Below are 19,884 nucleotides of genomic sequence, written 5' to 3' on the forward strand. Positions count from 1 at the left end.
TGAACACAAGCAGTAGAAAGGGTTTCAAAAACATGACAGTTTTGAGTTTGGCTCAGTGCTGCAAAAGGAAGGATCCAACCTTGTTGCTCTCGCTGCTTGGTCTGGAATCCCCGGGCTCGTCCGGGATTTGAACCCAGGTCCTCTCGCACCCAAAGCGAGAATCATACCCCTAGACCAACAAGCCTCTTTTACATTAAGTCTTTCAGGAGGGCGGCACAAATTCAGTGAAGCCCATCTCAAAGACGGAACACGACCTGGCGTCGAGATACGAAAGTGTAGCTGTTTGAGCGTTAGAAACCCCTTGAAGCCATATTACTGATCAAAGGAAAAAGATCTCCAGACAAGGCCCAGTGGCCTAATGGATAAGGCATCAGCCTCCGGAGCTGGATATTGTGAGTTCAAGTCCCACCTGGGTCGTCTTTAATGGGCTATATTTAAGTTGGATGTTCGACAAATTCAAGGATGGTTTGTTCAAAGCAATAATGACCGCAAGATCTGAGTTAGCATAGAACGGACAAACTTCGGATAGCTGTGGTGGGGTTTTGTGTGCGTCAGACTGTCAGTGAATCATTCTTGCCTGCCCGTGCATGTGCCCTTTCCGGCTTAAATTACACAAAGCACTGTGCGCAAGAGGCCCAGTGGCCTAAGGGGAAAAGGCCACTTCTTGCTTTTGCAATTTTGCCAAAGCATCAGCCTCTGATGCTGCAGAACGTGACGTCAAGTACTATGTGGGTTGCAGTAAATGGCCAGACTATGAAGTTGTTGATAAAGAAAAGTAAATGCTTTGGCGGGGGCTGAGAGGTGGGGAGGACAACATGGCTAACTCCTCCATAATCAGATTGCCCTTCGGGTGATTTTTGGGCAACTCACTGAGTCTCAGCTCCAGAGAGAACTTCAGCAAGTCTAGTTTTTGACTGACTCATTCAAGCGGGCTTGAGCTTCTTAATGAGCTTTCTTCTCCGTCAGAATGAGCTTTCTTCTCTGTCAACTTCTAAGGGAAAACAATGCCTTTCATACACCAAGAAGAGCACAATTTGTTTTATCACCCAGCTTAAAAAAAGAAAAATAAATCCTGTGGTATCACATGCAATTGCATACAGAGTCAGAGAACCCTTGATCTCATACTAAAGGTGAGAGGGCTCGTCCGGGATTTGAAGCCGGGATCTCTAGCAGCCGAAGCGAGAATCATACCCCTAGACAAACGAGCCTGACTGACAATAGATTCGGCTACTTGCGTACACTTGTAGAGTCACTGAATGCTGGCCTCTTACAGAATGGGAAGGCACTAGTTTTAATAGAAAGCGTTTGTCGTTAGGGAGCCACACTCCCTGGCAGGCAGCGATTCTGAGTTCGTTCTGTGCAAGGAAATAAGCGCTTGTCCGGGAAAAAGCCACTTCTTGCTTTTGCACTGGACCTACGACGAAGGCTTTGCGTACGAAAGCAAAGAGGCAGACTACATACAAAACAGGTGGGAAAGAGTCATGAACTTTAAATTAATCTAGTCATCGAAAAACATCATTGATACGTTTGTTTTGTCCATATAACCAAAATGGCTGTGTAATTGGAGAAAAATACATGGAACAGAAATGGCGGGCTCTAAATGTAAACAGCTGCATATAGGCTATGCCGTAGGCTTGACTTTGAACTAAAAGGCATCAGCCTCCCACCTAGGGAGGCTGTTACTAGGGCGTGCTTGTTGCGCTTGCTCTAAGCCGATGCTGCAAAAAGTCAATGAAAAGTTGTTCAAAGAAACTCCACAGAACAACAAGTATACCCGTGCTTAGCGTTTCTGCAAAAGAGCCACGGTAATTCAGTTAAGAGCGATTTAAAATGCTTTGAATCCCACTACAGCATCTACAGACCTGCGAAAAAAGTTCAATTTTGCCAAAGCATCAGCCTCTGATGCTGCAGAACGTGACGTCAAGTACTATGTGGGTTGCAGTAAATGGCCAGACTATGAAGTTGTTGATAAAGAAAAGTAAATGCTTTGGCGGGGGCTGAGAGGTGGGGAGGGCAACATGGCTAACTCCTCCATAATCAGATTGCCCTTCGGGTGATTTTTGGGCAACTCACTGAGTCTCAGCTCCAGAGAGAACTTCAGCAAGTCTAGTTTTTTACTGACTCATTCAAGCGGGCTTGAGCTTCTGAATGACCTTTCTTCTCCGTCAGAATGAGCTTTCTTCTCTGTCAACTTCTAAGGGAAAACAATGCCTTTCATACACCAAGAAGAGCACAATTTGTTTTATCACCCAGCTTAAAAAAAGAAAAAAAAATCCTGTGGTATCACATGCAATTGCATACAGAGTCAGAGAACCCTTGATCTCATACTAAAGGTGAGAGGGCTCGTCCGGGATTTGAAGCCGGGATCTCTAGCAGCCGAAGCGAGAATCATACCCCTTGACCAACGAGCCTGACTGACAATAGATTCGGCTACTTGCGTACACTTGTAGAGTCACTGAATGCTGGCCTCTTACAGAATGGGAAGGCACTAGTTTTAATAGAAAGCGTTTGTCGTTAGGGAGCCACACTCCCTGGCAGGCAGCGATTCTGAGTTCGTTCTGTGCAAGGAAATAAGCGCTTGTCCGGGAAAAAGCCACTTCTTGCTTTTGCACTGGACCTACGACGAAGGCTTTGCGTACGAAAGCAAAGAGGCAGACTACACACAAAACAGGTGGGAAAGAGTCATGAACTTTAAATTAATATAGTCATCGAAAAACATCATTGATACGTTTGTTTTGTCCATATAACCAAAATGGCTGTGTAATTGGAGAAAAATACATGGAACAGAAATGGCGGGCTCTAAATGTAAACAGCTGCATATAGGCTATGCCGTAGGCTTGACTTTGAAATAAAAGGCATCAGCCTCCCACCTAGGGAGGCTGTTACTAGGGCGTGCTTGTTGCGCTTGCTCTAAGCCGATGCTGCAAAAAGTCAATGAAAAGTTGTTCAAAGAAACTCCACAGAACAACAAGTATACCCGTGGTTAGCGTTTCTGCAAAAGAGCCACGGTAATTCAGTTAAGAGCGATTTAAAATGCTTTGAATCCCACTACAGCATCTACAGACCTGCGAAAAAAGTTCAATTTTGCCAAAGCATCAGCCTCTGATGCTGCAGAAAGTGACGTCAAGTACTATGTGGGTTGCAGTAAATGGCCAGACTATGAAGTTGTTGATAAAGAAAAGTAAATGCTTTGGCGGGGGCTGAGAGGTGGGGAGGGCAACATGGCTAACTCCTCCATAATCAGATTGCCCTTCGGGTGATTTTTGGGCAACTCACTGAGTCTCAGCTCCAGAGAGAACTTCAGCAAGTCTAGTTTCTGACTGACTCATTCAAGCGGGCTTGAGCTTCTGAATGAGCTTTCTTCTCCGTCAGAATGAGCTTTCTTCTCTGTCAACTTCTAAGGGAAAACAATGCCTTTCATACACCAAGAAGAGCACAATTTGTTTTATCACCCAGCTTAAAAAAAGAAAAAAAAAAATCCTGTGGTATCACATGCAATTGCATACAGAGTCAGAGAACCCTTGAACTCATACTAAAGGTGAGAGGGCTCGTCCGGGATTTGAAGCCGGGATCTCTAGCACCCGAAGCGAGAATCATACCACTAGACCAACGAGCCTGCCTGCCGCTGGATGGGGCTACTTGCGTACACTTGTAGAGTCACTGAATGCTGGCCTCTTACAGACTGGGAAGGCACTAGTTTTAATAGAAAGCGTTTGTCGTTAGGGAGCCACACTCCCTGGCAGGCAGCGATTCTGAGTTCGTTCTGTGCAAGGAAATAAGCGCTTGTCATCTGGCTGAATCTTGGCTATGTTGTAGTACAGATGAACACAAGCAGTAGTAAGGGTTTCAAAAACATGACAGTTTTGAGTTTGGCTCAGTGCTGCAAAAGGAAGGATCCAACCTTGTTGCTCTAGCTGCTTGGTCTGAAATCCCCGGGCTCGTCCGGGATTTGAACCCGGGACCTCTCGCACCCAAAGCGAGAATCATACCCCTAGACCAACGAGCCTCTTTTACATTAAGTCTTTCGGGAGGGCGCCACAAATTCAGTGAAGCCCATCTCAAAGACGGAACACGACCTGGCGTCGAGATACGAAAGTGTAGCTGTTTGAGCGTTAGAAACCCCTTGAAGCCAAATTACTGATCAAAGGAAAAAGATCTCCAGACAAGGCCCAGTGGCCTAATGGATAAGGCATCAGCCTCCGGAGCTGGAGATTGTGCGTTCAAGTCCCACCTGGGTCGTCTTTAATGGGCTATATTTAAGTTGGATGTTCGACAAATTCAAGGATGATGCCGTAGGCTTGACTTTGAACTAAAAGGCATCAGCCCTCCACCTAGGGAGGCTGTTACTAGGGCGTGCTTGTTGCGCTTGCTCTAAGCCGATGCTGCAAAAAGTCAATGAAAAGTTGTTCAAAGAAACTCCACAGAACAACAAGTATACCTGTGCTTAGCGTTTCTGCAAAAGAGCCACGGTAATTCAGTTAAGAGCGATTTAAAATGCTTTGAATCCCACTACAGCATCTACAGACCTGCGAAAAAAGTTCAATTTTGCCAAAGCATCAGCCTCTGATGCTGCAGAACGTGACGTCAAGTACTATGTGGGTTGCAGTAAATGGCCAGACTATGAAGTTGTTGATAAAGAAAAGTAAATGCTTTGGCGGGGGCTGAGAGGTGGGGAGGACAACATGGCTAACTCCTCCATAATCAGATTGCCCTTCGGGTGATTTTTGGGCAACTCACTGAGTCTCAGCTCCAGAGAGAACTTCAGCAAGTCTAGTTTCTGACTGACTCATTCAAGCGGGCTTCAGCTTCTGAATGAGCTTTCTTCTCCGTCAGAATGAGCTTTCTTCTCTGTCAACTTCTAAGGGAAAACAATGCCTTTCATACACCAAGAAGAGCACAATTTGTTTTATCACCCAGCTTAAAAAAAGAAAAAAAATATCCTGTGGTATCACATGCAATTGCATACAGAGTCAGAGAACCCTTGAACTCATACTAAAGGTGAGAGGGCTCGTCCGGGATTTGAAGCCGGGATCTCTAGCACCCGAAGCGAGAATCATACCACTAGACCAACGAGCCTGCCTGACGCTGGATGGGGCTACTTGCGTACACTTGTACAGTCACCGAACGCTGGCCTCAAACAGAATGAGCAGGGACTAGTTTTAATAAGAGCGTTTGTCGTTAGGGACCCGTACTCTCTGGCCGGCAGCGATTCAGAGTACATTCTGTGCAGGAAATAAACGCTTGTCATCTGACTGGCTGCTTGTTCTGAAACTGCTGGGCTCGTCCGGGATTTGAACCCGGGACCTCTCGCACCCGAAGCGAGAATCATACCCCTAGACCAACGAGCCTGACTGACAATAGACTCGGCTACTTGCGTACACTTGTAAAGTCACTGAATGCTGGCCTCTTACAGAATGGGAAGGCACTAGTTTTAATAGAAAGCGTTTGTCGTTAGGGAGCCACACTCCCTGGCAGGCAGCGATTCTGAGTTCGTTCTGTGCAAGGAAATAAGCGCTTGTCATCTGGCTGAATCTTGGCTATGTTGTAGTACAGATGAACACAAGCAGTAGTAAGGGTTTCAAAAACATGACAGTTTTGAGTTTGTCTCAGTGCTGCAAAAGGAAGGATCCAACCTTGTTGCTCTAGCTGCTTGGTCTGAAATCCCCGGGCTCGTCCGGGATTTGAACCCGGGACCTCTCGCACCCAAAGCGAGAATCATACCCCTAGACCAACGAGCCTCTTTTACATTAAGTCTTTCAGGAGGGCGCCACAAATTCAGTGAAGCCCATCTCAAAGACGGAACACGACCTGGCGTCGAGATACGAAAGTGTAGCTGTTTGAGCGTTAGAAACCCCTTGAAGCCAAATTACTGATCAAAGGAAAAAGAACTCCAGACAAGGCCCAGTGGCCTAATGGATAAGGCATCAGCCTCCAGAGCTGGAGATTGTGAGTTCAAGTCCCACCTGGGTCGTCTTTAATGGGCTATATTTAAGTTGGATGTTCGACAAATTCAAGGATGGTTTGTTCAAAGCAATAATGACCGCAAGATCTGAGTTAGCATAGAACGGACAAACTTCGGATAGCTGTGGTGGGTTTTTGTGTGCGTCAGACTGTCAGTGAATCATTCTTGCCTGCCCGTGCATGTGCCCTTTCAGGCTGAAATTGCACAAAGCACTGTGCGCAAGAGGCCCAGTGGCCTAAGGGGAAAGGCCACTTCTTGCTTTTGCACTGGTCCTACAACGAAGGCTTTGTGTACGAAAGCAGAGAGGCAGACTACACACAAAACAGGTGGGAAAGAGTCATGAACTTTAAATTAATCTAGTCATCGAAAAACATCATTGATACATTTGTTTTGTCCATATAACCAAAATGGCTGTGTAATTGGAGAAAAACACATGGAACAGAAATGGCGGGCTCTAAATGTAAACAGCCGCATATAGGCTATGCCGTAGGCTTGACTTTGAACTAAAAGGCATCAGCCTCCCACCTAGGGAGGCTGTTACTAGGGCGTGCTTGTTGCGCTTGCTCTAAGCCGATGCTGCAAAAAGTCAATGAAAAGTTGTTCAAAGAAACTCCACAGAACAACAAGTATACCCGTGCTTGGCGTTTCTGCAAAAGAGCCACGGTAATTCAGTTAAGAGCGATTTAAAATGCTTTGAATCCCACTACAGCATCTACAGACCTGCGAAAAAAGTTCAATTTTGCCAAAGCATCAGCCTCTGATGCTGCAGAACGTGACGTCAAGTACTATGTGGGTTGCAGTAAATGGCCAGACTATGAAGTTGTTGATAAAGAAAAGTAAATGCTTTGGCGGGGGCTGAGAGGTGGGGAGGACAACATGGCTAACTCCTCCATAATCAGATTGCCCTTCGGGTGATTTTTGGGCAACTCACTGAGTCTCAGCTCCAGATAGAACTTCAGCAAGTCTGGTTTCTGACTGACTCATTCAAGCGGGTTTGAGCTTCTGAATGAGCTTTCTTCTCTGTCAGAATGAGCTTTCTTCTCTGTCAACTTCTAAGGGAAAACAATGCCTTTCATACACCAAGAAGAGCACAATTTGTTTTATCACCCAGCTTAAAAAAAGAAAAAAAAATCCTGTGGTATCACATGCAATTGCATACAGAATCAGAGAACCCTTGAACTCATACTAAAGGTGAGAGGGCTCGTCCGGGATTTGAAGCCGGGATCTCTAGCACCCGAAGCAAGAATCATACCCCTAGACCAACGAGCCTGACTGACAATAGATTCGGCTACTTGCGTACACTTGTAGAGTCACTGAATGCTGGCCTCTTACAGAATGGGAAGGCACTAGTTTTAATAGAAAGCGTTTGTCGTTAGGGAGCCACACTCCCTGGCAGGCAGCGATTCTGAGTTCGTTCTGTGCAAGGAAATAAGCGCTTGTCATCTGGCTGAATCTTGGCTATGTTGTAGTACAGATGAACAAAAGCAGTAGTAAGGGTTTCAAAAACATGACAGTTTTGAGTTTGGCTCAGTGCTGCAAAAGGAAGGATCCAACCTTGTTGCTCTCGCTGCTTGGTCTGAAATCCCCGGGCTCGTCCGGGATTTGAACCCGGGACCTCTCGCACCCAAAGCGAGAATCATACCCCTAGACCAACGAGCCTCTTTTACATTAAGTCTTTCGGGAGGGCGCCACAAATTCAGTGAAGCCCATCTCAAAGACGGAACACGACCTGGCGTCGAGATACGAAAGTGTAGTTGTTTGAGCGTTAGAAACCCCTTGAAGCCAAATTACTGATCAAATGAAAAAGAGCTCCAGACAAGGCCCAGTGGCCTAATGGATAAGGCATCAGCCTCCGGAGCTGGAGATTGTGAGTTCAAGTCCCACCTGGGTCGTCTTTAATGGGTTATATTTAAGTTGGATGTTCGACAAATTCAAGGATGGTTTGTTCAAAGCAATAATGACCGCAAGATCTGAGTTAGCATAGAACGGACAAACTTCGGATAGCTGTGGTGGGGTTTTGTGTGCGTCAGACTGTCAGTGAATCATTCTTGCCTGCCCGTGCATGTGCCCTTTCAGGCTGAAATTACACAAAGCACTGTGCGCAAGAGGCCCAGTGGCCTAAGGGGAAAAGGCCACTTCTTGCTTTTGCACTGGACCTACGACGAAGGCTTTGCGTACGAAAGCAGAGAGGCAGACTACACACAAAACAGGTGGGAAAGAGTCATGAACTTTAAATTAATCTAGTCATCGAAAAACATCATTGATACGTTTGTTTTGACCATATAACCAAAATGGCTGTGTAATTGGAGAAAAACACATTGAACATAAATGGCGGGCTCTAAATGCAAACAGCCGCATATAGGCTATGCCGTAGGCTTGACTTTGAACTAAAAGGCATCAGCCTCCCACCTAGGGAGGCTGTTACTAGGGTGTGCTTGTTGCGCTTGCTCTAAGCCGATGCTGCAAAAAGTCAAAGAAAAGTTGTTCAAAGAAACTCCACAGAACAACAAGTATACCCGTGCTTAGCGTTTCTGCAAAAGAGCCACGGTAATTCAGTTAAGAGCGATTTAAAATGCTTTGAATCCCACTACAGCATCTACAGACCTGCGAAAAAAGTTCAATTTTGCCAAAGCATCAGCCTCTGATGCTGCAGAACGTGACGTCAAGTACTATGTGGGTTGCAGTAAATGGCCAGACTATGAAGTTGTTGATAAAGAAAAGTAAATGCTTTGGCGGGGGCTGAGAGGTGGGGAGGACAACATGGCTAACTCCTCCATAATCAGATTGCCCTTCGGGTGATTTTTGGGCAACTCACTGAGTCTCAGCTCCAGAGAGAACTTCAGCAAGTCTAGTTTCTGACTGACTCATTCAAGCGGGCTTGAGCTTCTGAATGAGCTTTCTTCTCCGTCAGAATGAGCTTTCTTCTCTGTCAACTTCTAAGGGAAAACAATGCCTTTCATACACCAAGAAGAGCACAATTTGTTTTATCACCCAGCTTAAAAAAAGAAAAAAAAATCCTGTGGTATCACATGCAATTGCATACAGAGTCAGAGAACCCTTGAACTCATACTAAAGGTGAGAGGGCTCGTCCGGGATTTGAAGCCGGGATCTCTAGCACCCGAAGCGAGAATCATACCCCTAGACCAACGAGCCTGACTGACAATAGATTCGGCTACTTGCGTACACTTGTAGAGTCACTGAATGCTGGCCTCTTACAGAATGGGAAGGCACTAGTTTTAATAGAAAGCGTTTGTCGTTAGGGAGCCACACTCCCTGGCAGGCAGCGATTCTGAGTTCGTTCTGTGCAAGGAAATAAGCGCTTGTCCGGGAAAAGGCCACTTCTTGCTTTTGCACTGGACCTACGACGAAGGCTTTGCGTACGAAAGCAGAGAGGCAGACTACACACAAAACAGGTGGGAAAGAGTCATGAACTTTAAATTAATCTAGTCATCGAAAAACATCATTGTTACGTTTGTTTTGTCCATATAACCAAAATGGCTGTGTAATTGGAGAAAAACACATGGAACAGAAATGGCGGGCTCTAAATGTAAACAGCCGCATATAGGCTATGCCGTAGGCTTGACTTTGAACTAAAAGGCATCAGCCTCCCACCTAGAGAGGCTGTTACTAGGGCGTGCTTGTTGCGCTTGCTCTAAGCCGATGCTGCAAAAAGTCAATGAAAAGTTGTTCAAAGAAACTCCACAGAACAACAAGTATACCCGTGCTTAGCGTTTCTGCAAAAGAGCCACGGTAATTCAGTTAAGAGCGATTTAAAATGCTTTGAATCCCACTACAGCATCTACAGACCTGCGAAAAAAGTTCAATTTTGCCAAAGCATCAGCCTCTGATGCTGCAGAACGTGACGTCAAGTACTATGTGGGTTGCAGTAAATGGCCAGACTATGAAGTTGTTGATAAAGAAAAGTAAATGCTTTGGCGGGGGCTGAGAGGTGGGGTGGACAACATGGCTAACTCCTCCATAATCAGATTGCCCTTCGGGTGATTTTTGGGCAACTCACTGAGTCTCAGCTCCAGAGAGAACTTCAGCAAGTCTAGTTTCTGACTGACTCATTCAAGCGGGCTTGAGCTTCTGAATGAGCTTTCTTCTCCGTCAGAATAAGCTTTCTTATCTGTCAACTTCTAAGGGAAAACAATGCCTTTCATACACCAAGAAGAGCACAATTTGTTTTATCACCCAGCTTAAAAAAAGAAAAAAAAATCCTGTGGTATCACATGCAATTGCATACAGAGTCAGAGAACCCTTGAACTCATACTAAAGGTGAGAGGGCTCGTCCGGGATTTGAAGCCGGGATCTCTAGCACCCGAAGCGAGAATCATACCCCTAGACCAACGAGCCTGACTGACAATAGATTAGGCTACTTGCGTACACTTGTAGAGTCACTGAATGCTGGCCTCTTACAGAATGGGAAGGCACTAGTTTTAATAGAAAGCGTTTGTCGTTAGGGAGCCACACTCCCTGGCAGGCAGCGATTCTGAGTTCGTTCTGTGCAAGGAAATAAGCGCTTGTCATCTGGCTGAATCTTGGCTATGTTGTAGTACAGATGAACACAAGCAGTAGTAAGGGTTTCAAAAACATGACAGTTTTGAGTTTGGCTCAGTGCTGCAAAAGGAAGGATCCAACCTTGTTGCTCTCGCTGCTTGGTCTGAAATCCCCGGGCTCGTCCGGGATTTGAACCCGGGACCTCTCGCACCCAAAGCGAGATTCATACCCCTAGACCAACGAGCCTCTTTTACATTAAGTCTTTCTGGAGGGCGCCACAAATTCAGTGAAGCCCATCTCAAAGACGGAACACGACCTGGCGTCGAGATACGAAAGTGTAGTTGTTTGAGCGTTAGAAACCCCTTGAAGCCAAATTACTGATCAAAGGAAAAAGTACTCCAGACAAGGCCCAGTGGCCTAATGGATAAGGCATCAGCCTCCGGAGCTGGAGATTGTGAGTTCAAGTCCCACCTGGGTCGTCTTTAATGGGCTATATTTAAGTTGGATGTTCGACAAATTCAAGGATGGTTTGTTCAAAGCAATAATGACCGCAAGATCTGAGTTAGCATAGAACGGACAAACTTCGCATAGCTGTGGTGGGTTTTTGTGTGCGTCAGACTGTCAGTGAATCATTCTTGCCTGCCCGTGCATGTGCCCTTTCAGGCTGAAATTACACAAAGCACTGTGCGCAAGAGGCCCAGTGGCCTAAGGGGAAAAGGCCACTTCTTGCTTTTGCACTGGACCTACGACGAAGGCTTTGCGTACGAAAGCAGAGAGGCAGACTGCACACAAAACAGGTGGGAAAGAGTCATGAACTTTAAATTAATCTAGTCATCGAAAAACATCATTGATACGTTTGTTTTGTCCATATAACCAAAATGGCTGTGTAATTGGAGAAAAACACATGGAACAGAAATGGCGGGCTCTAAATGTAAACAGCCGCATATAGGCTATGCCGTAGGCTTGACTTTGAACTAAAAGGCATCAGCCTCCCACCTAGGGAGGCTGTTACCAGGGCGTGCTTGTTGCGCTTGCTCTAAGCCGATGCTGCAAAAAGTCAATGAAAAGTTGTTCAAAGAAACTCCACAGAACAACAAGTATACCCGTGCTTAGCGTTTCTGCAAAAGAGCCACGTTAATTCAGTTAACAGCGATTTAAAATGCTTTGAATCCCACTACAGCATCTACAGACCTGCAAAAAAAGTTCAATTTTGCCAAAGCATCAGCCTCTGATGCTGCAGAACGTGACGTCAAGTACTACACTGCAAAAACTCAAAATCTTGCCAAGTATATTTTTCTAATTTCTAGTCAAAATATCTCATCACACTTAATATAAGACAAAATCACCTAAAGACCAAGATTTAAGTGAGCTAGAGGAGCTTGTTTTTAGACAGTGCATCTTGAATATCTTGTTAAGTGAAACTGTCTTAAAAATATCTTGTTTTGAGTCATATCTCAGATGAAACAAGCTTTTTTGACATGTCATAAGCTGCTGTGTTATTTGTAAAAGATGAATCGTCTTGTTTCAAGGAACAGACTTGACTTGAATTGAGACAACAAATCTGCTTTATTGAAAACTGCAGGTCAACATGCCCAACTCACAACAACTCACAATGACATATATTGACAGCAAAAAAAATGTAATTTATTTACGTATAAACAACTTTACCGACGTACAAATTTGTATGTATTCCTATTTAACTTATGCATATTAAAATCGTGGGTTTGACTCTATTGCATTAAATTGTCTTATCAATTAAATTTTCAGTCGCATTTATTAATGGTTTAATGTTACTCCCCATATGGAAAAGATTTGCTAAAAACTCCTGTGATTCTTATATGTTCCAACAGAATATTGTAAGGGACATATACGCTGCAAAAACCACATAATGTTTTAAACATTTAAACTACACACACAAGCACACATTTTAATTACAAAAATATTTTATTAGAATGTGTTCTACAATATACAGTTGGATATTTCACATATCAATATTTTTCATTTTAAATCCTGCATCACCAGATTTAATTTTCATTTGTGACAATTTCTCTAAACTTTATCACAGTACTACTATGGTATACAACAGTTCTATTCTTAACCTACAAACATAAAACTTTCCTAAATGTTGAAGTGATTCTTATGCGTATCACTCTAAAAAATAATTCAGTGGCTTAGTAAATATCACAGTAATAATTAACTTTATTAACTAAAATCTCTGAATATCATTTACTTGATAGTTTGAGTTGAACATAGCCTACCGAAATAATTGACTAAAACTCCAACAATAAATTTTGTCTGAAATTTACAGTTATATTTAAGTTTGAAGTTTTTCACTAAAATAATTTAGTATTTGACTAACCAATTATTTATTTAAAATACACTGAGCTAATATATTTGTGAAATTTCCATCACAATATTTGAGAATGGATAATTAAACTAATCTGTTTCAAGAACCACAAATATTACTTAAATAAAATCAATATTATTAATATTTAACAAGCATAAGAAATTGATTAAGTTTACTCATATTTTACTGTCTATGATTACAACCATAGATATCTATGATTACAACAACGCACCCCTCCCCCACCCTCTGACGTCACGACAACTCGACGGTTGAGTCGAGTGAGCGGCGCGCGCGCTGTTTGAACTCTCTCCAGTGCAGAACAGTTCTCCTCTCCTCAGCCTCGCATAATTGGTGCATTTCCTCTGTGGAATTCAGGTGTGTATGTTTTATTTTATCTGTATAATCATTAATGTGCTTTAAATAATTTTATTTAATGCGAAGGAACATACAGAGACTCAATGTTAATACAGAGACGCAATGTTACTCACCTCAAACGAGTGTCGACTCGCGCCTGCCTTTTCGCGTGATTGTAAGGCCTTGCATATAAAACACACGACTATATTCTTAAAGATAATGAATATAACTAATTTGGATGATAAAATGTCCTCAGAACTGTGCACTGTTTGTTTATTGGCAGGTTGAGGAGTCAGTCGCGTCGCAGCATCTTTCGGCTGTGAGTGACGCAGGACGGCGGTGTAAAGTTAGAGGTTCCCCCGCAGAGGCGAGTCCATCTCCGGCACGCGAACCAGCGCTGATCCGTTGGATACTGGATAACAGACCGGTTGATTACACTTGAATTACTTTAATGTTTAGGCCTAAATGTTTAATTTTTACTTCGAAATGTTTCTTACATGAGTTTAGATGTAGGCAATATTGCATACGTGTTAAAAATAGTATAAAATATATGCTGTTTTGCTGTAATGTTAGGCTACTAATCGACAATAAAGGCCAATGTCATGTAGTTATACCGGTGGTTGTATGGAATATTTTTACAAAGGTTTAGAGGAAATAAAAAAGTTAATATTACTGCCATATAAACACAGTTTATATTACTCATAAATATTTGTTTTTAAATGTTTCCCCGTAATTATTTCTACTCATGTTTATTTGTGAATGTACCAAATGCAGTTACTCAGATCTATTTAATTTGTTTTACTAACATTTACTCAGTTAATACAGTGTAAGTAATTGCTTTCACTGCTTAAAAATCTAATCAATATTCTAAGTTTAAAAATGTTTCACCAAAAAAATGAGTAAATCATATTAAATGTTTTTAGAGTGCATCACCACCAGAGTTCATGTCATATATACAAAAACATATTCCAGCCAATTTTAATCACTGTTCTAGAAACATATTTGACTCAGCTTTGTTCATTTGCAATAATATGTTATTATTTTGTTCACAAACAACAGGCCCAGACAGTTCACAATTAATACACGATCTTACAATATCATTGCTTTTCAACTGCTCTTTCAAATCCTGTAGAAAAATTAACAGTCTTCATAAAGATCAGTGATATTCTGACAGTAATCCTCTAACCGGCATCTGCACTGTACAATTTAAAGGGATACTCCACTTTAAAATGAAAATTTTCATCATATACTCACCCTCATGTTGTTTTAATCCTTAATGAATTTCTTTCTTCTGCTGAACAGAAAGGAAGATATTTAGAAGAATATCAGTAACCAGACAGTTTCTGGTCTCATTCACTTTCATAGTATATTTTTTTCCTACTATGAAAGTCAATGAGACCAGAAACTGTCTGGTTACTGATATTCTTCTAAATATCTTCCTTTCTGTTCAGCAGAAGAAAGAAATTCATTAAGGATTAAAACAACATGAGGGTGAGTATATGATGAAAGAATTTTCTTTTTAAAGTGGAGTATCCCTTTAAGAATCTGCCAACTGCATATAAGTGAATCAGATGTTGATCATCGAAACATGAAATCTGTACGAAACACATAAACAAATGACACAAAATGTGTATGAATTCTATATGACTTTAATTTGACTAGCATATAATTCAATATAAGAAATTTAAATGATTTATATATGAATTTTATATGAGTTTTATATATTTCGAGTAATACCATACACATTTGCATACTTTTGTCATGTAAAACTCATATATATCGTGAAACACAAAAGGCGTTTTTCTCCTATAGACCCATAATACACTAAAACACAACATAAATTCACAAAAGACATTAATTTTATTAGCTTGGTGTAATCCAAATCTTTAGAATCCATGTGTTGTTTGCAAGAAACAGATCCAAATTCAGCCCTTCATCCAGTGATCTTCATAATTTCTCTCAGCAGAGACCGTAAACGCCAAATCCCCGCTCGTGGTGAATTCAAATTCAAAAATTGCGCCCGAAGCGTTACGACACGTTTTACGGCACTGATATTAGACGCTCATTGGCTCTCGCATGTTTCGTCACAGATAGCGACATGCCGTGTTTAATTGGTGTACTACATTTGAAAAGGAGAATCGCGCGCGCCTTCAGAGAGCGAACAGCGAACCGAAACCGGATTAGTGTTTTCATGGATTAATAAATTAAATTCTGCTCTGTAACGTTACCTCATACAAATATATTATATAGCCTACTGCCAGAGAGGACTGCGACACATCGTCCTGTGAACGACTTTTGGTACTGGTTTTGACATTTTCTCACTAAATAAATTATTGCGATTAAACGTGTAACGTTATGTCTGTTGTTTTTCTTAATAATTGTAACATTAGTTACATAGTTTTAAGAAATGGTTAGGTGTAGGGGTAGGATTAGTGGCTCAAACTATATTTAGATGCTTTATTGTTAATAAAACTGCCATTTCCCTACACATTATGTTCATTATGTTTTATCCTTTTAATATTGTCTATAAAATGGGTATGTTTAGGTGTGGGAGTAGGGTAAAGGGATCTTACATTTATAATCTATAAAATGTTCTACTATGTTTTCATAATGCAGTTCCATAAATACTGTGAGCCAAAATGTTGAGAAAAATTAAGCTGTTTCCCTTTTATGCAGTCCTCTGGGACTTTTTGCTGTTTAAAAAACAAAACAAAAAAAAATAGTTAAATGCAAGTCTATTTTTCACTTTTTCGGTCTAGTAAACAGTAGTTAATGTCTTGAATCTAGTAGGTAAAATGTCTTGAATCTAGAACAGTATTACTTTTGTTGAGCTTACAATAAGGTAAATACACTTGAGATGATGACAGGATGGTAAATTATGGCTTATTATGGCAAAAAAGCACTGCCTAATATGAGTCAGGAATACTAACTTCAAGGCATTTTGTCTCAAAATGCCCATTTCCAATCTTATTTCAAGTTGGTGGTGACTTAAATCTAGAACAGTGTAACAATTATAGAACTAAAAATTAGTTAAATACACTTGAAACAAACAGGATGACAAAAGAAAATGCTACTTTTGAGGGGAAAATACTATTTTTGAGCATGACAAGCTTATTATGAGACATAAAACATCACAATACTAGTAAAATATAGCTAAAAATGAGTTTTCCCAGCTAATTTCAAGATCACTCATATCTTTTAAGGCTTAAATATAATGTCTTATTTCAAGAAATCTTACCAAGAGAATTTTCACTTGTTCCATTGGCAGATTTTTTTGCTTATTACAAGCAAAAATATCTTGTATTAATTTTTTTTTGCTTATTTTTGGAGTGGCCTTTTTTCCAGTGTATGTGGGTTGCAGTAAATGGCCAGACTATGAAGTTGTTGATAAAGAAAAGTAAATGCTTTGGCGGGGGCTGAGAGGTGGGGAGGACAACATGGCTAACTCCTCCATAATCAGATTGCCCTTCGGGTGATTTTTGGGCAACTCACTGAGTCTCAGCTCCAGAGAGAACTTCAGCAAGTCTAGTTTCTGACTGACTCATTCAAGCGGGCTTGAGCTTCTGAATGAGCTTTCTTCTCCGTCAGAATGAGCTTTCTTCTCTGTCAACTTCTAAGGGAAAACAATGCCTTTCATACACCAAGAAGAGCACAATTTGTTTTATCACCCAGCTTAAAAAAAGAAAAAAAAATCCTGTGGTATCACATGCAATTGCATACAGAGTCAGAGAACCCTTGAACTCATACTAAAGGTGAGAGGGCTCGTCCGGGATTTGAAGCCGGGATCTCTAGCACCCGAAGCGAGAATCATACCCCTAGACCAACGAGCCTGACTGACAATAGATTCGGCTACTTGCGTACACTTGTAGAGTCACTGAATGCTGGCCTCTTACAGAATGGGAAGGCACTAGTTTTAATAGAAAGCGTTTGTCGTTAGGGAGCCACACTCCCTGGCAGGCAGCGATTCTGAGTTCGTTCTGTGCAAGGAAATAAGCGCTTGTCCGGGAAAAGGCCACTTCTTGCTTTTGCACTGGACCTACGACGAAGGCTTTGCGTACGAAAGCAGAGAGGCAGACTACACACAAAACAGGTGGGAAAGAGTCATGAACTTTAAATTAATCTAGTCATCGAAAAACATCATTGATACGTTTGTTTTGTCCATATAACCAAAATGGCTGTGTAATTGGAGAAAAACACATGGAACAGAAATGGCGGGCTCTAAATGTAAACAGCCGCATATAGGCTATGCCGTAGGCTTGACTTTGAACTAAAAGGCATCAGCCTCCCACCTAGAGAGGCTGTTACTAGGGCGTGCTTGTTGCGCTTGCTCTAAGCCGATGCTGCAAAAAGTCAATGAAAAGTTGTTCAAAGAAACTCCACAGAACAACAAGTATACCCGTGCTTAGCGTTTCTGCAAAAGAGCCACGGTAATTCAGTTAAGAGCGATTTAAAATGCTTTGAATCCCACTACAGCATCTACAGACCTGCGAAAAAAGTTCAATTTTGCCAAAGCATCAGCCTCTGATGCTGCAGAACGTGACGTCAAGTACTATGTGGGTTGCAGTAAATGGCCAGACTATGAAGTTGTTGATAAAGAAAAGTAAATGCTTTGGCGGGGGCTGAGAGGTGGGGTGGACAACATGGCTAACTCCTCCATAATCAGATTGCCCTTCGGGTGATTTTTGGGCAACTCACTGAGTCTCAGCTCCAGAGAGAACTTCAGCAAGTCTAGTTTCTGACTGACTCATTCAAGCGGGCTTGAGCTTCTGAATGAGCTTTCTTCTCCGTCAGAATAAGCTTTCTTATCTGTCAACTTCTAAGGGAAAACAATGCCTTTCATACACCAAGAAGAGCACAATTTGTTTTATCACCCAGCTTAAAAAAAGAAAAAAAAAATCCTGTGGTATCACATGCAATTGCATACAGAGTCAGAGAACCCTTGAACTCATACTAAAGGTGAGAGGGCTCGTCCGGGATTTGAAGCCGGGATCTCTAGCACCCGAAGCGAGAATCATACCCCTAGACCAACGAGCCTGACTGACAATAGATTAGGCTACTTGCGTACACTTGTAGAGTCACTGAATGCTGGCCTCTTACAGAATGGGAAGGCACTAGTTTTAATAGAAAGCGTTTGTCGTTAGGGAGCCACACTCCCTGGCAGGCAGCGATTCTGAGTTCGTTCTGTGCAAGGAAATAAGCGCTTGTCATCTGGCTGAATCTTGGCTATGTTGTAGTACAGATGAACACAAGCAGTAGTAAGGGTTTCAAAAACATGACAGTTTTGAGTTTGGCTCAGTGCTGCAAAAGGAAGGATCCAACCTTGTTGCTCTCGCTGCTTGGTCTGAAATCCCCGGGCTCGTCCGGGATTTGAACCCGGGACCTCTCGCACCCAAAGCGAGATTCATACCCCTAGACCAACGAGCCTCTTTTACATTAAGTCTTTCGGGAGGGCGCCACAAATTCAGTGAAGCCCATCTCAAAGACGGAACACGACCTGGCGTCGAGATACGAAAGTGTAGTTGTTTGAGCGTTAGAAACCCCTTGAAGCCAAATTACTGATCAAAGGAAAAAGTACTCCAGACAAGGCCCAGTGGCCTAATGGATAAGGCATCAGCCTCCGGAGCTGGAGATTGTGAGTTCAAGTCCCACCTGGGTCGTCTTTAATGGGCTATATTTAAGTTGGATGTTCGACAAATTCAAGGATGGTTTGTTCAAAGCAATAATGACCGCAAGATCTGAGTTAGCATAGAACGGACAAACTTCGCATAGCTGTGGTGGGTTTTTGTGTGCGTCAGACTGTCAGTGAATCATTCTTGCCTGCCCGTGCATGTGCCCTTTCAGGCTGAAATTACACAAAGCACTGTGCGCAAGAGGCCCAGTGGCCTAAGGGGAAAAGGCCACTTCTTGCTTTTGCACTGGACCTACGACGAAGGCTTTGCGTACGAAAGCAGAGAGGCAGACTGCACACAAAACAGGTGGGAAAGAGTCATGAACTTTAAATTAATCTAGTCATCGAAAAACATCATTGATACGTTTGTTTTGTCCATATAACCAAAATGGCTGTGTAATTGGAGAAAAACACATGGAACAGAAATGGCGGGCTCTAAATGTAAACAGCCGCATATAGGCTATGCCGTAGGCTTGACTTTGAACTAAAAGGCATCAGCCTCCCACCTAGGGAGGCTGTTACCAGGGCGTGCTTGTTGCGCTTGCTCTAAGCCGATGCTGCAAAAAGTCAATGAAAAGTTGTTCAAAGAAACTCCACAGAACAACAAGTATACCCGTGCTTAGCGTTTCTGCAAAAGAGCCACGTTAATTCAGTTAACAGCGATTTAAAATGCTTTGAATCCCACTACAGCATCTACAGACCTGCAAAAAAAGTTCAATTTTGCCAAAGCATCAGCCTCTGATGCTGCAGAACGTGACGTCAAGTACTACACTGCAAAAACTCAAAATCTTGCCAAGTATATTTTTCTAATTTCTAGTCAAAATATCTCATCACACTTAATATAAGACAAAATCACCTAAAGACCAAGATTTAAGTGAGCTAGAGGAGCTTGTTTTTAGACAGTGCATCTTGAATATCTTGTTAAGTGAAACTGTCTTAAAAATATCTTGTTTTGAGTCATATCTCAGATGAAACAAGCTTTTTTGACATGTCATAAGCTGCTGTGTTATTTGTAAAAGATGAATCGTCTTGTTTCAAGGAACAGACTTGACT

General features: G+C 42.3%; 13 non-coding genes across 13 annotated transcripts; 6 read left to right on the forward strand and 7 right to left on the reverse strand.

Annotated features, from left to right (window-relative positions):
• Positions 1–112: 112 nt before the first annotated feature.
• trnap-ugg (transfer RNA proline (anticodon UGG)) lies at positions 113–184 on the reverse strand. Its single transcript has one exon. It is a non-coding gene; the product is annotated as a tRNA-Pro (tRNA).
• Positions 185–344: 160 nt separating this feature from the next.
• trnar-ccg (transfer RNA arginine (anticodon CCG)) lies at positions 345–417 on the forward strand. Its single transcript has one exon. It is a non-coding gene; the product is annotated as a tRNA-Arg (tRNA).
• A 3,517-nt stretch (positions 418–3,934) lies between these two features.
• On the reverse strand, positions 3,935–4,006 carry trnap-ugg (transfer RNA proline (anticodon UGG)). Its single transcript has one exon. It is a non-coding gene; the product is annotated as a tRNA-Pro (tRNA).
• Positions 4,007–4,166: 160 nt separating this feature from the next.
• trnar-ccg (transfer RNA arginine (anticodon CCG)) lies at positions 4,167–4,239 on the forward strand. Its single transcript has one exon. It is a non-coding gene; the product is annotated as a tRNA-Arg (tRNA).
• Positions 4,240–5,276: 1,037 nt separating this feature from the next.
• trnap-cgg (transfer RNA proline (anticodon CGG)) lies at positions 5,277–5,348 on the reverse strand. The gene has a single exon. It is a non-coding gene; the product is annotated as a tRNA-Pro (tRNA).
• A 318-nt stretch (positions 5,349–5,666) lies between these two features.
• Positions 5,667–5,738, reverse strand: trnap-ugg (transfer RNA proline (anticodon UGG)). Its single transcript has one exon. It is a non-coding gene; the product is annotated as a tRNA-Pro (tRNA).
• Positions 5,739–5,898: 160 nt separating this feature from the next.
• On the forward strand, positions 5,899–5,971 carry trnaw-cca (transfer RNA tryptophan (anticodon CCA)). Its single transcript has one exon. It is a non-coding gene; the product is annotated as a tRNA-Trp (tRNA).
• Positions 5,972–7,549: 1,578 nt separating this feature from the next.
• On the reverse strand, positions 7,550–7,621 carry trnap-ugg (transfer RNA proline (anticodon UGG)). The gene has a single exon. It is a non-coding gene; the product is annotated as a tRNA-Pro (tRNA).
• Positions 7,622–7,781: 160 nt separating this feature from the next.
• trnar-ccg (transfer RNA arginine (anticodon CCG)) lies at positions 7,782–7,854 on the forward strand. The gene has a single exon. It is a non-coding gene; the product is annotated as a tRNA-Arg (tRNA).
• A 2,782-nt stretch (positions 7,855–10,636) lies between these two features.
• On the reverse strand, positions 10,637–10,708 carry trnap-ugg (transfer RNA proline (anticodon UGG)). The gene has a single exon. It is a non-coding gene; the product is annotated as a tRNA-Pro (tRNA).
• Positions 10,709–10,868: 160 nt separating this feature from the next.
• Positions 10,869–10,941, forward strand: trnar-ccg (transfer RNA arginine (anticodon CCG)). The gene has a single exon. It is a non-coding gene; the product is annotated as a tRNA-Arg (tRNA).
• A 7,574-nt stretch (positions 10,942–18,515) lies between these two features.
• On the reverse strand, positions 18,516–18,587 carry trnap-ugg (transfer RNA proline (anticodon UGG)). The gene has a single exon. It is a non-coding gene; the product is annotated as a tRNA-Pro (tRNA).
• Positions 18,588–18,747: 160 nt separating this feature from the next.
• Positions 18,748–18,820, forward strand: trnar-ccg (transfer RNA arginine (anticodon CCG)). The gene has a single exon. It is a non-coding gene; the product is annotated as a tRNA-Arg (tRNA).
• Positions 18,821–19,884: the final 1,064 nt, after the last annotated feature.

The sequence above is a fragment of the Siphateles boraxobius genome, unplaced genomic scaffold (genome assembly GCF_051911475.1).
Source record: "Siphateles boraxobius isolate OS27281-9 unplaced genomic scaffold, OSU_SipBor_1 25, whole genome shotgun sequence".
Classification (NCBI taxonomy): Eukaryota; Metazoa; Chordata; class Actinopteri; order Cypriniformes; family Leuciscidae; genus Siphateles; species Siphateles boraxobius.